Genomic DNA, 18,193 nt, shown 5'->3' with positions numbered 1-18,193 from the left:
AGACTGGTTTACCTCCTATTTCCCAGTGGTTATTTTTCCAGTTAGTGATCCACTGAGTGGCACCTGCCCATACCGCATAGGAGTCCGTATATACTGCGGTGGCTCCTGCTTCACAGGCCAGTTTAATGGCAGCCAATTCTGCAAGTTGTGCTGACCCATCAATTTCAGCAGTTAGGGGTGCTGCAGAGGGGTCTGCAGGCGCTGCTGCAGCTTTTCCCTTCCATTTTCCTTTGACCAGCCTGGCACTGCCATCAGTGAACCATACTCCCTCAGGCTTAGAAGGATCAAATGGGGCAGCATTCTTAATGGGAGACTGCTGTGGAGGTAGGCGGTATTCATCAGGCATTCCTACTTTCCATAGGGATTCCTGAATCATAGTGGGGTTTTGTGCAGTGTCTGCACTCCCTACCCTGTGGTGTATGTAAAGTGCCCATCTTTGGATTGTCATCTTTTGTGCTACACCAGGTGGTAACTCTTTCCCTTCCAATATAGGTTTAATGATTGGAAGAGGAGTGTGAATTGTGATGTCCTTATCCTGAGTTAATTCCTCAGTTTCTCTCAAGGCTGTGTAAGCTGCCAGAAGCACCTTCTCATAAGGCGTGTAGTTAGCCTGTGACCCTTGCCATGACTTGGAACCAAACTGAATTGGTCGTCTGGGAGCAGTGTCACTGTCTTGCCAGAGAGCATATGACATTCCAGTGGCTCCCACAGTTAGGTACAAATGGAATGGGGCTTCAGGATGTATGGGACCCAGAGCCTGATAGGTGTGTATCTCCCCTATCAGTTGCCTGAGGGCTTCCTCATGGGCAGGAGCCCATTCCCAGGCAGCACTTTTCTTTAACAAATTGTACAATGGTCTGGCTATAATGGCAAAGCCAGGTACATGTTTTCTCCAAAACCCCAGGGTTCCCAAAATCTGTCTCAATTGATCTTTACTTTCAGGGGAGGGTGCCTGATTTAGCTCTTGCACAGTGTCATTAGGCACAGACCTCCGACCTCCCATCCATACAGTACCTAATAATTTTATCTCTTGGGAGGGACCTTGGCATTTCTCAGCTGGTAACTCTAAATTAAGGGCTTCTAGTGCTCCTTTGATTTGATTCATAGCCTCCTGTACCTCTTCTGAGGTTTTCCCACCTATTAAGATGTCATCAATGTATTGCACAGTTTGTACATTGGGTGGCAGGATAAGGTCATCTAGGACCTTTGCCAGTGCCCCATGGCAAATAGTGGGTGAGTGTTTAAACCCTTGTGGCCGTCGGCTAACACCAACCTCTCTGGGGCTCTTCCCTTCTCCACAGGGACGTCTGTCTTCTCGCTCAATGAGCAGTGGGAAAGGAGAAAACTCCAGAGAGGCTCCACCTCGCGCTCACATACGAGACCCTGAATTCTCTCTCAGTCCTCAAGGAGACACCTCAAGAAGGAGACTCCCTGCAGCAAAGCCCCGGGGGTCTCTGAGATCCCCCTGCCCTGCAGCCTGTCCTCCCTGGCCGTTGTCGTGGCCTCTCTGTGAGGTCACCGCCTCCCAACTTCCTTTCACCAATCAGCTGAGTGCTGCAAAAGGCCCTTGTGATGTCACTGCCACCCCCACCCCTTCCCTGCAGGGCTCATGTCCTGCCCCGAGCCGGCTCCTGTGCGTGTTTGAGCTGCTCCCCCTGGGTCACCCCCACACACTCAGTGGTCGTGCAAGGGTTCACGCAGGCCACACGTGGAACCATCAGAGGATGCTCAATGTGCCGCACTCGGTTTTGCAGAGATTTGGAGACGTGAAGGCCAGAAGAGACTCTTAGATCATCTCATCTGGCCCCCTACACATCACAGGCCTCCTGCATGGCACAGTAGCGAGTTTTCGACCAAAGCAGACTCGAGAAAGGCATCTCATCAAGGGATGGAGGAAGCACCACTTCCCTTGGGAGTCTGGAGGAAACTGATGCTGTGGGGGGCAGCTCTCCAACTCCACATTCTCCAGCCCATTCCCCTCTGATCCCACTCAGGGTGACCAAGAGAAACTGCACCATCTGCTCAAGAAACTCCCTGAAAAAGCACAAGAACAAATCTGCACAGACCCGCCCCTGGAACCCCGACCAGGGATCTTCCATCTGCTACCCAAGATCCATAAACCCGGAAATCCTGGACACCCCGTCATCTCAGGCATTGGCTAGGGGTGCTGGTCGCTCAGGGCCGGAGGAGAGAGTCGACACAGCCAGATACTCCTGCTGTCAGGATGCCAATGCCTGAGAGGATTTCATCGCAGTCTCTGACGAGGGGGTTCAGGCTCCAGCGCTCTGCTCTGTTTTCCCAGCCCTGTGCAGGGGGTTGTTTCCAGTTTCAGAAATGGGGCAATGTTCACACACTCCCAATGGGTCTTTGCATAAATCAGGTCCTAAGCCAGGGGCAGGCAAACTTTGGCCTGATGCCAGATCGGGTTTCAGAAATTGTATGGAGGCACAGTTAGGGGAGGCTGGGCCTCCTCAAACAGCAAGGCATGGCCCGGCCCCCGCCCCCATCCAACCCCCGCTTCTCGCCCCCTGACGGCCACCCTGGGCCTCCGGCCCCATCCAACCCCTCTGTTCCCTGAGGGGCCCCAGATCCCCCAGCCCGTAACACCCCCCACCGCCCCATCCAACCCCCCCTCCTTCCTGCCTGCTCCCCAGGACCCCTGCCCCATCCAACCGCCCCTTCTCCCTGACCGCCCCGGGACCTCCTGCCCTCAGTCAACCCCCTGTTCCCCATCCTCTGACTGCCCCGACCAGCCCCAATGCCCCAGTGTTGCAGAGCTCCTCCACAATCCCCCCCTGCCCCTACCGTCCTCCTCTCCCCAAGCCAGGCTGCAGCCGCCCCACCCTACAGACCCCTCCCCTCCCTACAGCCCCCCACAGCCAAGCTGTGTCCCCTTGGGGGCAGCCATGGTGCTGCCCCTCCCAACCCAACCCAACCCAACAGCCACAGCCATGCCATTGACCCCAGTCCCCGATCCAACTACCCTATAGCCTCTCCCTCCCCTACATCCCTCCCAGACCCAGTCCCCATCCCGACAACCCAATCGCCCCCATCCACAACTCCCTCTCCTCCTCCCACAGCACCAATCAATCCCCTACCCTCCCACAGCTCCCACCACACAGACCCCTCCACCTCCCAGCTGGGCCCCCTCCCTGCCCCCCGCCACCCCACCCACCCCGTCAGACACCCCCCCCCCCCGCTGGTGCACCAGGGTTTCCCCAAGTCCCACCAACAGCTGTGAATGGTGTGGGGGAGAAGGTGTTGGTATTTGGTTGTGTGTTGGTATTGTGTGTACGTGTCGAGGCTTGTGGGGGCTTTGTGCTGGGGGAGAAGCTGAGCCCTGATTCGGGGCCGGGGCTTCTCTGACTCGGGGTCCTATGAAGGGAGCCAGCCAGTCAGGCCGTGGCACAGGAGCCAGCAAACAGGGCTGTAAACAGGGGAGTCTGAGGGGGAGTTTGTCTTGTGGTGCTTGTTTGGGGTTTGTTGTTGCTATGGGGGGTGGGGTTTGGGTGATTCCCAGGTGAACAGGATTTAGGTGGGAAGGCGATGACAGACACAGAGGCAGCGGTGGGAGTGACTCATGTCGTGGAAGACACAATGGAGATGACTGGCTGTGGAAGCTGCCGTATGTCCATGATCCTGGAGGGGGGACCTGGTCAGAGTTTTGTCTGCATGAAATGCCGTCTGCTCGAGCTGATGGAGGAGAAGATCTGAGGTTTGGAGATGCAGGTGGAAAGTCTGGTTGAGTTTAGAAAGGGGTTTGAGCAGATGATGGAGCAAAGACATGAGGTATTTGAACGGAAAAGCTCAGACTTGCAGATGGAAGCAGGACTGGGGAATTCTGAGGGGAGACAGCTGGGTGAGGGAAGTGGTCAGTGGAAGCATGTGACTACAAGAACCAGGCAGAGGAAAAGACGGGCTCGTGAAGGAGAACTAGAGCTCAGAAATAGGTTTTGAGAGTTGGAAAATGAAGAAGGGGCTCAACAGGTGGTCACTGAAGGTGGAGGGGCAAGGAAGAAGAGAAGAGCGGCTAGTCCTATAGGAAAAGGGGAAGAGTCAATGGAGACTACACCAAATATGAGCCCCAGGAGGATACAGGATGGGTTGAAGAGGATTAAAAGGGAGAATAGGAATGGAAAGAACTTGCAGCCAGAGGGAACAGGGGTAGACTGGAGAATAGCACCGTCAGCAGGGAAAGGCAGGGCTAAGTGATTGGGGACTCTTTACTGAGAAGACTAGACAGGCCTGTAACCAGAGCTGATCCAGAGAATAGAAGGGTGTGTTGTCTTCCAGGTGCTAAGATACGGGATGTAGATCTGAGGTTGAAAAGGATCCTAAAGGGAACGGGAAAGAATCCCCTAATTATCCTTCATGTGGGAACAAATGATACAGCTAGATTCTCGCTGGAAAGGATTAAGGGAGACTGTGCTTGGCTGGGGAAGACGCTTAAGGAAATTGAGGCTCAGGTGATCTGTGGGGGGATTTTGCCTGTTCCTGGAGTAGGCCAACAAAGGTGTGACAAGATTATGACTATCAACAGATGGCTCAGGCAGTGGTGCTAGAAGGAGGGCTTTGGGATGAATGGCCACTGGGAGGCGTTCCTGGACAGAGGACAGTTCTCTCGGGATGGACTTCATCTGAGTAGGGAAGGAAATAGACTTCTAGGATGGAGGCCGGCACAACTAATTAAGAGAGCTTTAAACTAGGAATTTGGGGGAGATGGTTGGTTGAGGGATGTCCAGGTAATCTCCACACTGGATTTTAGCCTTGAGAGGGAAGAAAAGAAAGTAAGAAAGGATACAGCCGTGGGTAGGAGATTGGCTATAAGGAGGAAGGGCAGTGTGGATACCAGTCTGATAGGTTCTGCTGGCTGTAGAATGACCGTGCCTCATTGGGTAAAGAACGTGAGCGAGGCCAAACAGCAAAAATGAAGATGTTTGTACACCAATGTGAGGAGCCTAGGTAACAAAATGGAGGAATTAGAGGTACTGGTGCAGGAAGTGAAACCAGATATTCTCGGGATAACAGAAACAGGGTGGAATAGCCGTCATGACTGGACTACGGGTGTTGAAGGGTATGTGCTGTTTAGGAAAGACCGAAATAAAGGTCAAGGTGGTGGAGTAGCATTGTCTATCAATGAGGAGGTAGAATGTAAAGCAATAAGAAGCGATGGAATGGATAAGACAGAGTCCGTCTGGGCAAAAATGACATTGGGGAAGAAAACGACTCGAGCCTCCCCTGGGATAGTGCTTGGAGTCCGCCGGGATCTAATGTGGATATGGATCGAGCCCTCTTTAATGTTTTTAATGAAGTAAATACAAATGGAAACTGTGTGATCATGGGAGACATTAACCTCCCAGATCTAGACTGGAGGACGAGTGCTTGTCATAATAATCGGGCTCAGATGTTCCTAGATGCTGTTAGATGGATTCCTTCATCACGTAGTTGTTGAACCGACAAGAGTGGGTGCCATTCTAGATTTGGTTTGGGTGAGAAGTGAGGACCTCCTAGAAGAAATGGTTGTAGGGGACAATCTTGGTTCGAGCGATCATGAGCTAATTCAGTTGAAACTGAACGGAAGGATCAACAAAAAATAAATCTGCAACTAAGGTTTTTGATTTCAAAAGGGCTGACTTTGAAAAATGAAGGAAATGAGTTAGGCAAGTGGATTGGACTGAAGAACTTTAGGGATCTAAAGGCAGAGGAGGCCTAGGATTACTTTAAATCAAAACTGCAGAAGCTATCAGAAGCCTGCATCCCAAGAAAGGGGGGAAAATTCATAGGCAGGAGTTGTAGACCAAGCTGAATGAGCAAGCATCTCGGAGAGGTGATTAAGAAAAAGGAGAAAGCATACAGGGAGTAGAAGATGGGAGGGATCAGCAAGGAAAGCTACCTTCTTGAGGTCAGAACATGAAGGGATAAAGTGAGAAGGACCTTGCAAAGAGAATTAAAACCAATCGTAAAAGGTTCTGTAGCCATGTCAATCAGAAGAAAACCAAGAAAGAAGAAGTGGGACCGCTAAGCACTGAGGTTGGAGTGGAGGTCAAGGATAATCTAGGCATGGCCCAATATCGAAACAAATACTTTGCCTCAGTCCTTAATAAGGCTAATGAGGATCTTAGGGATAATGGTAGCATGACAAATGGGAAGGAGGAGATGGAGGTAGATATTACCATATCTGAGGTAGAAGCGAAACTCGAACAGCTTAATGGGACTAAATTGGGGGGCCAAGATAATCTTCATCCAAGAATATTAAAGGAACTGGCACATGAAATTGCAAGCCCATTAGCAAGAATTTTTAATGAATTTGTAAACTCAGGGGTTGTGCCGTACGATTGGAGAATTGCGAACATAGTTGCTATTTTTAAGAAAGGGGGAAAAAACGTGATCCGGGTAACTACAGGCCTGTTAGTTCAACATCTGTAGTATGCAAGGTCTTAGAAAAAAAATTGAAGGAGAAAATAGTTAAGGACATTGAGGTCAATGGTAAATGGGACAAAATACAAGATGGTTTTACAAAAGGTAGATCATGCCAAACCAACCTGATCTCCTTCTTTGAGAAAGTAACAGATTTTTTAGACAAAGGAAACACAGTGATCTAATTGAGCTAGATTTCAGGAAGGCATTTGATACGGTGCCACATGGGGAATTATTAGTTAAACTGGCAAAGATGGGGATCAATATGAAAATTGAAAGATGGATAGGGAAATGGTTAACAGGGAGATTATAGCGGGTCCTGCTGAAAGGTGAACTGTCAGGCTGGAGGGAGGTTACCAGTGGAGTTCCTCAGGGATCAATCTTTGGGACCAATCTTATTTCATCTTTTTATTGCTGATCTCGGCACAAAAAGTGGGAGTGTGCTAATCAAGTTTGCCAATGATCCAAAGCTGGGAGGTATTGCAAATTTAGAGAGAGACCGGGATATCGGACAGGAAGATTTGGATGACCTTGTAAACTGGAGTAATAGTTATAGGATGAAATAGAATCGTGAGAAGTGTAAGATCATGCATTTAGGGATTAATAACAAGGATTTGAGTTATAAACTGGGGACACATCAATTAGAAGTAACGGAGGAGGAGTAGGACCTTGCAGTATTTGTTGATCATAGGATGAATATGAGCTGCCAATGTGATATGGCCATGAAAAAAGCGAATGCTGTCTTGGGATGCATTAGGCGAGGTATTTCCAGGTATTTCCAGTCAAGATAAGGAGGTTTTAGTGCCGTTCTACAAGGCACTGGTGAGACCTCACCTGGAATACTGTGTGCAGTTCTGGTCTCCCATGTTGAATTCAAACTGGAAGAGGTACAGAGAAGGGCTACTAGGATGATCCGAGGAATGGAAAACCTGTCTTATGAAAGGAGACTCAAGGAGCTTGGCTTGTTTAGCCTAACTAAAAGAAGGCTGAGGGGAGATAGGATTGCTCTCTATAAATATATCGGAGGGATAAATACCGGAGAGAGAGAGGAATTAAAATTTAAGCTCAGTACCAATGTGGACACAAGAACAAACAGATATAAACTGGTCACTGGGAAGTTTAGGCTTGAAATTAGATGAAGGTTTCTAACCGTCAGAGGAGTGAAGTTTTGGAATAGCCTTCCAAGGGAAGCAGTGGGGGCAAAAGACCTATCTGGCTTTAAGATTAAACTTGGTAAGTTTATGGAGGAGATGGTGTGATGGGATAACATGATTTTGGCAATTAATTGATCTGTAAATATTCATGGTTAATAGGCCCAATAGCCTGTGATGGGATGTTAGATGGGTTGGGATCTGAGTTACCACAGAGAATTCTTTCCTGGCTATCTGGCTGGTGAATCTTGCCCAAATGCTCAGGGTTTAGCTGTTGCCATAATTGGGGTTGGGAAGGAATTTTCCTGCAGGGCAGATTGGAAGAGGCCCTGGACATTTTTTGCCTTCCTCTGTAGCATGGGTCACGGGTCACTTGCTGGAGGATTCTCTGCTCCTTGAGGTCTTCAAACCCTGATTTGAGGACTTCAATGGCTCAGATATAGGTGAGAGGTTTTTCGCAGGAGTGAGATTCTGTGGCTTGGGTTGTGCAGGAGGTCAGACTAGATGATCATGATTGTCCCTTCTGACCTTAATATATATGAATCTATGAATTAAAAACCCCACAGTGTTGGTTGGGGCCTCCTGGAGCCGTGGTCCCTACCTGGTAATGCTGAAATCTCTCTCTCGTCTGTCTCCTCCTGCCTCCAGCTCCGAGCCAGGCACTGGACAGTTACGTGGTGAACTGATGATAGTGGAAGGAAAAAATCAAAACCCAAAAGTGAAGCCAAAAGCGCAAGCCGGGCAGGCAAGGCAAATCGCAAGCTGTTGCCATAGACTAGTCCTCCCCCTCCTCCAATAACCCACCCAAACCGGGACACCACAGACCCCATGGACCGCAAACCAACAAACTGAAAGCAGCAGCAAAAGGGCAGCAAGGACTCAGGCCGACAGAGAGTGGAAGGAAAATCAAAAGTGAAAGAGCACAGTCTTTGAAAGCTTTTTTAGTTCTCTGCACATGCTCCCAGAAGAGGATGGGGCAACCGACAGCCAATCATGCTCTTCGGCAGGGGAAAAAAAAGCTACTCCTGGACCAACAACAAAGAAAAAGGAGAAGGAACGGACAGTGAGTGGGACAGAGAGATTTATTCAAGTGAGCTGGTAATTCCTTAATTCCCTGGGTTACTTCCTGGCCATTTCTGTGACTTTAGTGCCATTAAGAAAAGTGTTCTCAAAATCTCTGGGTCTCCTTGCCATATGTTGTGCTTATGCAAGATCCTTCTCAGCTCCTTTTACTTTCCTGCTTTCCAGTTATTGTAAATAAACCATTTACACAATTCTTCTTGTTTCTTCCACATTCATGTCCTAATTCCAGTTGTTGGGGGCAGAGTCATGAGATGTGTTTGTAACACTCTACACCTTGGGGGAGCGTGTTATGCTGATAAGAAGCACATGGGATCTTTTCAGGGGAAAAGGCAATATGCCGCATTTATTGAAAATACAACTGTAAGCATACGCATTTCATCATACACGCACACACACACACACACACATCCTGCAGATGGTTTTACAGTTACCAGTTTGCTGTAGCTCTTGTCAATCTAATATTAGACTGAACACAAGCGAGGAGCTGGGCTCTGTCGGTCGCAATCCCATGCTCCGAGGCTTTGCAGGACGGAGCCCAGAGTCTTATGGCAAAACACCCCAGCTTTAGACTTGTCAATTCCCACTTTCGTCTATGGATTTTTCAATGTCATTCTATAATCGTTAGTCCTTAAATGGGCTTAACCTTCAGGTTTTCCGCCGTTATCATTTGATGGTTTTGTTGGCTTCCCAGCATTAGCTCTTCTTTGTCTTGCATTCAGGGTGCCTGCCTTGCCGCTGAGGTCATCAATGCTGCCAGCATGTTTCGCGTCGGATACGGTGGATGTTTTCTGATTGTCTCCTGCTGTTTCCAAGTCTCACACGTCTTCTTGACCATCTGGACATTTGTGAGGCCTTTTCACAGACATCAGAATCTGGCTGATGCACCTTTACCAATGGCACACGAGGCCGTTCCTTCCTGCTCTCAGAAAGGGTGGCTGGCAGAATATGGTCAAATCCTATCCTACATCAATACATTTAATACATGATTATCCCTCCTCTTTCATTATGCAAAATGAAAACATAAAATCCTACTCCTCGCAGTGCCCTGTAACCCCCATATTCCTCATCTTGTATTGAATTGTGATGTTACCTTGCATGGCATGGTTTACATGTATCCGGGGAAAGGTTAGGAGATACCAGCAAGGAAGGTCAGCAACCCCTGGGTGGGGTGTGATACAACCCATCAAGAGCCATTGCCCAGCAAGGAAGCTCCCATTCTATGATTCCCCTGCCTGAGGCCACGGCAAGGGAATTGCTCCACCTTGCTGGGAGATTGAGCAATGCCCCGCCCCCACCCCAGACATGCCTGGACTGGGGCTTCCCAAGCACACGGGCTGAGGGTGCAAAAACCAAACCCAAACCCGGGGCCCATGCTTGGCCTTTCTCCTTCCCCCACCGACACTGCAAGCAAGAAGGACACTGAAGACTTGAGACTGCAACTGAGGGGACTGGCCCTGATTCCAAGGGAGAAATCTGGGTGCTCTGGACTGCAAAATCCAGGAGGGGGAGAAAAACGGCTTCATCTCATTGTTGCCCAGTCTAGGAGGGTTGGGAGTTCACACTGTGTGCCTAGGTGTTTATTTCCTTTGGTAACTAACTCGGATTTTTTGCCTTTCACTTAATACCACTGAAAATCTCTATTTTGTTGCCAGTAAACTTGTTGACCTGTTTAACTTGACCACTGAGTTTCCCTGAAGTGGATGGTAAATTCCTCAGTCATCAAAGGCTGGTGTCGAGCCACTTTCCATTGCTGAAGTGGGGAAGCAATTCATACGATAGAGAGCCTACTCCTGAGATACAGGGCTGGGAGCTGGGGGGATCCGGCTGGTGCCTCCCTGTGTGACTCAGGAGTGGCTCGGGGAGCATTCATGTGATCAAGCTGGGTGATAACAGCACCTGGCCGGGGTGCTGCTGGTCACTAGCAGGGCATTGGGAGAGACAGCCCAGGCTGGAGAGGGTTCAGGGAGCACAGTGGTCCCTTAGGTCCCAGGCTGCACCTCAGGGGGATCCCATCACATTGTCCCCCTCCAGCACCCACAGGGAATAGCGAGCCTCTAGGAGCAGCGTTTGGGCTTTGCTGAGAGGTGTCCCTTTCCAGTCTGTGCTCTGTCTCTTGTCCTGGACACACCCCTGTCAATCAGGAATCGCTCAGCTGTGCTCTGCAGAGAGCTGACTGGTGACACAGGGCACAGCCCAGGACGGGACGGAGGTGTGGCAATGCTGAGCGTCACAGGCCATGCGTTTAGACAGCTAGAAAATCACAGGAACAACACGGATCCACACAGCGGAGTTAGGTGCCGAAACTCCCCGTATAGTGCATGGGTCACACAGGGACCGTACAATATAACACATGAAATGCAGCTCACAGGGCAGGGAGCCAGCCAAGCCCGTGAATGGGAGAGACTGAGGAGGGGGAGGTGTCCTAGCCCGACCCTTCTCTCACAGCACTCACCTGGGCTGTGTCCAGCTGCCTCGCGTAGCTCGGGGCGTGAGTACCAACCTCAGGGCAGAGTGTTACACACCAGGGCACACCCCATGGGGATTGGGAGCTCGATAGTTTGATTTCACCCACCAAGAGCCAACTCCCCAGGCACGGCAACAGCCTGAAGAGGGAGTCCCAGACACTCCCCTTGGGCCCTCTGCTCTGTCCTGCCACCGAGGCAAGCCTGCCTTTGGGCTCGATCTGTGGCTCAGGGAGGCCTGAGCAGGACCTGGTGCTGCCAGCATCACCCCCCACTGTCTGCAAGGGAGGAAGGATTGAACCAGGGTCCCCATGTTTCAGGTCAGTGTGTGAAGCACGGTGCTGTGGTGGGGCTCTCTCCTGCGCTCCTGTGGAAGTTGGTTCCCTGAGGCTAAATAAGGAAAGAGCTCAGGCCGGGGGATTGGATCACCGGGGTTTCCTAATTCCAACCTCTCCGGTGGGTTCCTGCTCTACTGGACAGTGTCATCTAAATAACATTGTTAGAAATCAATCATGAAAAGATGCGGAATGACAGAAATCCAGGGGGTTTCAGGACAGGGAGACCAATTCAGGCAATCAGAACAGCTGATATGACAAATTTTGAGCTCCTATGAGGCTCCAAGCAGACACGTTATAGAGACGGAAAGTGGCCAGGAATTCTTGGAAACTGGGTTAACACTTATAAAAGTATTCATTTGCGTTATGATGAGGGGGTTTGGGGGGAGGGTGTAAACTATTTCCCTGAATCAAGTTTCCACTGGCAGCTCAAGCAGAGGCCAGACCAACCGGCTTGTTCCAATAAGAACAATTACTTAGATGCACCATTTCTTATTGGAACCCTCAGTGAAGTCCTGCCTGAAATATTCCTTGATGTAAAGCCACCCCCCTTGTAGATTTTAATTCCCTGTAAGCCAACCCTGTAAGCCATGTCGTCAGTCACCCCTCCCTCCGTCAGAGCAACGGCAGACAATCGTTCTGCGCCTTTTTTCTGTGCGGACGCCATACCAAGGCAAGCCTGGAGGCCGCTCAGCTCACTTTGGGAATTAAGAGCACATTAAACACCACACGCCTTTTCCAGCAGTATATGCAGCACCAGAACCTGGCAACGTGATACCGGGCAAGGAGGCGACGTCGGCGCGGTCACGTGAGTGATCAGGACATGGACACAGATTTCTCTCAAAGCACGGGCCCTGGCAATGTGGGCACCATGGTGCTAATGGGGCAGGTTCATGCTGTGGAACGCCGATTCTGGGCCTGGGAAACAAGCACAGACTGGTGGGACCGCATAGTGTGGCAGGTCTGGGACGATTCCCAGTGGCTGCGAAACTTTCGCATGCATAAGGGCACTTTCATGGAACTTTGTGACTTGCTTTCCCCTGCCCTGAAGCTCATGAATATCAAGATGAGAGCCGCCCTCACAGATGAGAAGCGAGTGGTGATAGCCCTGTGGAAGCTTGTAACGCCAGACAGCTACCGGTCTGTCGGGAATCAATTTGGAGTGGGCAAATCTACTGTGGGGGCTGCTGTGATGCAAGTAGCCCACGCAATCAAAGATCTGCTGATATCAAGGGTAGTGACCCTGGGAAATGTGCAGGTCATAGTGGATGGCTTTGCTGCAATGGGATTCCCTAACTGTGGTGGGGCCGTAGACGGAACCCATCTCCCTATCTTGGCACCGGAGCACCAAGCCGGCGAGTACATAAACCGCAAGGGGTACTTTTCAATAGTGCTGCAAGCACTGGTGGATCACAACGGACGTTTCACCAACATCAACGTGGGATGGCTGGGAAAGGTACACGACGCTCACGTCTTCAGGAACTCTGGTCTGTTTCAAAAGCTGCAGGAAGGGACTTTTATTCCCAGACCAGAAAATAACTGTTGGGGATGACTACCAAGGTAGCCGAGGAGGGGTGGTGGAGGAGGGAAGGAAAATGCCACACAGCACTTTAAAAGTTTACAACTTTAAATTTATTGAATGCCAGCCTTCTGTTTCTGGGCAATCCTCTGCGGTGGAGTGGCTGGTTGGCTGGAGGCCCCCCCACCGCGTTCTTGGGCGTCTGGGTGTGGAGGCTATGGAACTTGGGGAGGAGGGCGGTTGGTTACACAGGGGCTGTAGCGGCAGTCTGTGCTCCAGCTGCCTTTGCTGCAGTTCAACCATACACTGGAACATACTGGTTTGATCCTCCAGCAGCCTCAGCATTGAATCCTGCCTCCTTTCATCACGCTGCCGGCACATTTGAGCTTCAGCCCTGTCTTCAGCCCGCCACTTACTCTCTTCAGCCCGCCACCTCTCCTCCCGGTCATTCTGTGCTTTCTTGCACTCTGACATTATTTGCCTCCACGCATTCGTCTGTGCTCTGTCAGTGTGGGAGTGTTGGGAACACTGGGGCATGGCCACTAGGTAACTCGAGGGGATGGAAGACCACGAGTGTCGATGAAGCCCCCTCGCACCAGGCCCAGGTGTCCTTGGCCCTCCCTCCCGCCTGGAGGCACATGCAGCAACTCTGCGTACTAGGCCCAAGTGTCCTTGGCCCCCCCGCCTGGAGGCACACACAGCAGTTATGCTGAGAATCTGCAACAGTATGTTGCAGAGTCAGACTGCCTGAAACTAAGCAAGGCCAAACAGGGGAGATATGGAAGAACAATGCTGAATAAAGCAGCTTTATGTATAGTTTAACAAATGATACAGAGAATCAGGGAACTAGCTGGGAACTGGATTGGCTGGCTATATGAATACTTGAAGCAGCTTGCTATTGGATAAGTATGCTGGGAAAAAGGATGTATAAAAGCCTGTGTAACTTCCTGCTCTGTTGTACAGGATTTGAGATTCAAATCTCCCTGTACCTTTTTGAAGCTTCAAATAAACTTTTCTGCTTCTCCACCCCGTTGTGATTATTGGGTGTAGCACACCGGGTAACGAACCAACTCAAGCTGTTGTTCAGCCTCTCGGCACTGGGTGCCGGCAACAGGAGGACAGCATGAGCTCAGAGAACATTTCATCACGAGTGCGTTTTTTTTTTCTTTCTAATCTTCACTAGCCTCAGGAAGGAGAAGATCCTGTGATCATTGAAACACATGCAGCTGGTGGAGAAAAAAAAGGGACAGTGGTATTTAAAAAGACACATTTTCTAGAACAATGGCTACACTCTTTCAGGGTAAACCTTGCTGTTAACATTACATACATAGCACATGTGCTTTCGTTACAAGGTCGCATTTTGCCTCCCCCCACCGTGTGGCTACCCCCTCAACCCTCCCCCCTCCCCGTGGCTAACAGCGGGGAACATTTCTGTTCAGCCACAGGCAAACAGCCCAGTAGGAACGGGCACCTCTGAGTGTCCCTTGAAGAAAAGCACCCTATTTCAACCAGGTGACCATGAATGATCTCTCACTCTCCTGAGGATAACACAGAGAGATAAAGAACGGATGTTGTTTGAACACCAGCAAACATACACTGCGATGCTTTGTTGTACAATAAGGAAAGGAGGACTTGTGGCACCTTAGAGACTAACCAATTTATTTGAGCATGAGCTTTGGTGAGCTACAGCTCACTTCATCGGATGCATACAAATAAATTGGTGAGTCTCTAAGGTGCCACAAGTCCTCCTTTTCTTTTTGCGAATACCGACTAACACGGCTGTTACTCTGAAACTTGTTGTAGAATGATTCCCGAGTACGTGCTGCTGGCCTGGAGTGGTAAAGTGTCCTACCATGGAGGACGCAATAAGGCTGCCCTCCCCAGAAACCTTTTGCAGAGACTTTGGGAGTACATCCAGGAGAGCTGCGAATGCCAGGGCAAATTAATCCTTTCACATGCTTGCTTTTAAACCATGTATAGTATTTTAAAAGGTACACTCACCGGAGGTCCCTTCTCCGCCTGCTGGGTCCAGGAGGCAGCCTTGGGTGGGTTCGGGGGGTACTGGCTCGAGGTCCAGGGTGAGAAACAGTTCCTGGCTGTCAGGAAAACCAGTTTTTCCACTTGCTTGCTGTGAGCTATCTACAACCTCATCATTATCATCATCTTCTTCGTCCCCAAAACCTGCTTCCGTGTTGCCTCCATCTCCATTGAAGGAGTCAAACAGCATGGCTGGGGTAGTGGTGCCTGAACCCCCTAAAATGGCATGCAGCTCATCATAGAAGCAGCATGTTTGGGGCTCTGATGCGGAGCGGCCGTTCACCTCTCTGGTTTTCTGGTAGGCTTGCCTCAGCTCCTTAAGTTTCACGCAGCACTGCTTCGGGTCCCTGTTATGGCCTCTGTCCTTCATGCCCTGGGAGATTTTGACAAAGGTTTTGGCATTTCGAAAACTGGAACGGAGTTCTGATAGCACGGATTCCTCTCCCCATACAGCGATCAGATCCCGTACCTCCCGTTCGGTCCATGCTGGAGCTCTTTTGCGATTCTGGGACTCCATCATGGTCACCTCTGCTGATGAGCTCTGCATGGTCACCTGCAGCTTGCCATGCTGGCCAAACAGGAAATGAGATTCAAAAGTTCACAGTTCTTTTCCTAGAGTTGAGAGTGCTGTCCAGAGCGGTCACAATGGAGCACTCTGGGATAGCTCCCGGAGCCCAATACCGCCGAATTGTGTCCACAGTACCCCAAATTCGACCTGGCAAGGCTGATTTAAGCGCTAATCCACTTGTCAGGGGTGAAGTAAGGAAATCGATTTTAAGAGCCTTTAAGTCGAAAAAAAGGGCTTCATCGTGTGGACGGGTGCAGGTTTACATCAATTTAACGCTGCTAAATTCGACCTAAATTCCTAGTGTAGACCAGGGCTAATTCTAATTCGGAGGAACAAACAGGGCGAAAGGGGCAGAGATACAGAGTCAGGGAGTGAAATGGAGAAAATACAGGAAGAATTTCGAGCAAGGGCCAAGTATCATTGTTAGTGGTCAAATGAACCACATTCAAATGACTACAGATTATGAACCATTTGTTGTTGTGGCCTTGCAAAATCCCCCCATACTTTTCCCCTGAGTCAGGAATGATGATTTCTTGGTTCACTCTCATTTGTTTCAGTTTGATGTTCGCATCTATTGCAACTAATTAGTCAGAACCTGTCACTTCCAAAAGTCCCAGATGCGTGTCTCAGTTTCCCCACCTAACTCCCTTCTCGGTACCTTTGATTTTCCTCAGCGTCTCCTTTAGAGCACTGGTTTGTTGGCACCAAGAACCAAGTCTGATTTCCAGGTCAGCAGACGTGTCCTCCAGTTGCTAGAACTTCTCTTCTTCACATCTAGAAAGAAACCATTTTTTTCCCCATTCATCATTATTTCTTTGATTGCCGTATTTTACTCTGAATTTATTTCCAGTGAGAAACACTGAATTGAGGGGCTGGGAGAAGGAATTTCTGTGCATCCAGCCACAGAATAGCTCCAGATCCAGCAATGGCTGGGCAAGCTTCCCCAAGGTGTCCCGTCAATGTGCTTCAGCCCCGATTGACTGAGACCAGCTCTGGGGACCGGATGGGAGTTCAGTCCCTGTGGGCAATTCACTCCTCAGCCTCCATGATTTGACCACTAGATTCCAAGGTTCCTGCTGGTCTTTGTTCTGTGGACATCTGCCCACTTGCAACTGGACTGAGATCAACTTCCCTGAAACCAGCTCTTTCCTTACCAGTCTCTGAATGGCCATCGCGTCATACAGACTTCTCTTCACTCCTGCCTTGGGCAGAAGAGAACCCCAGTGCCCTGGAGGTGACAGGCCCGGACTGTATCCCCAGAGTCCCGCGGGGGGCATCGTCCCTGCCCTAAGGATGTGGCTGCACTGGGGAGCTTACAGTGGCCTCGCAGCACCCATGCAGCTGCCCCGCTGGAAGCTCTCTAGGGTAGCCGCTGGAAGCCTACGGGAGGGAGCTCTTCACCCCCAGCCAGGAGCCGTAGCCATGTTGGCAGGAGAAACTCTCCCAGCGACATAGCACTGTCCACACCAGCACTTAGGTCGGTGTAACTTGTCTCACTCGGGGGGTGGCTTCTTCACACCCCTGAGCGACATACGTTCTACCGACACAAGGGGGAGTGTAGACGCAGCCTTAGCAGAGAAGCGATTTAGAAAACAGGTTTTGTTTTGGAGGAAATGCAGGAACCCCGAGTTTGTAATAACCCAAAGGAGAGTCCAACCCCACCAGTCACCTTCCCCACTTTGCACTTGGCCCTGGGATAGTTGTTTTCTCTCAGCCTGTGCCCACTATCATGCCGTGTGAAGGGGAAGGAGCCATGCACCTGTCTAGGGGGCTTCTGACATCCGAGAGGGGAGAAAGGAAAAAAGAGGCTCAGTCCCACAGAGGGTGGGAACTTTTGTGGTCATTTCAGTCGAGTCAAGGGGCTCCAAAAGAGTCAAAGGTGCTCACGTGTCCCTGTCCCTGTCCAACATTAAAGAGGTGAAACAAGGCTGGCAGTTTGGGCTGCTGGACAGAACAAGCCTTCAGGCCGAAAAGCCAACAAACTTTCTCTCCATTTCAGCAAAAGCAACATTCAACAAACCCCACAAAAACAGGCACCTGAAAAGTCCTGCCCCCGACTTCACCTTTCCAAGGTCTTCTCCGCACTCTCTCCCACCCCGCGTGAGAATCCGACCCCTTGACCAACACACCACAGTGAGACCCGAATGCAGCTCTCCCTCTGCAGGCAGGATGGTGGAGAAAAACACAGGTGAAAAAACCCTCCCGGCTCAGCTGCGCAGGGAGCCTTGGCAAGGACGTGGTGGAAAGGTGACGCCGGGATCTCTCGCACGGGAAAGGAGACTCGTGCCCGACCCCAACCAACCCTTTGGGAACTCGAAGGAAGCCGCATCCCACAGGCGTTTCCACAGAGCAGCCACCAGCCACACACCCAGGCCAGAGGGGCCAGGACACGGGAAGGGGCAGCAGCCAACGCCCCCGGGGGGAGGGCTGGGGCGGGAGCTGCAGCCAGGCCCCTGGACCCGCAGGGAGACGCAGACCCTGACAACAACCAGCCACGTTTGCCCACATGTGTGTGTGAGACACGTCTGTGTGTGTGTGATGTCTTGTGTGTGTGTGATGTCTTGTGTGTGTGCTATGTGTCGTCCAGAGTCATGTGTTCAGTGTGTGTGTGATGTGTTGTG

This window comes from Lepidochelys kempii, unplaced genomic scaffold, assembly GCF_965140285.1.
Source record: "Lepidochelys kempii isolate rLepKem1 unplaced genomic scaffold, rLepKem1.hap1 scaffold_32, whole genome shotgun sequence".
NCBI lineage: Eukaryota > Metazoa > Chordata > Testudines > Cheloniidae > Lepidochelys > Lepidochelys kempii.
The sequence above is the reverse complement of the archived record's forward strand: the minus strand, read 5'-3'. Positions refer to the sequence as shown.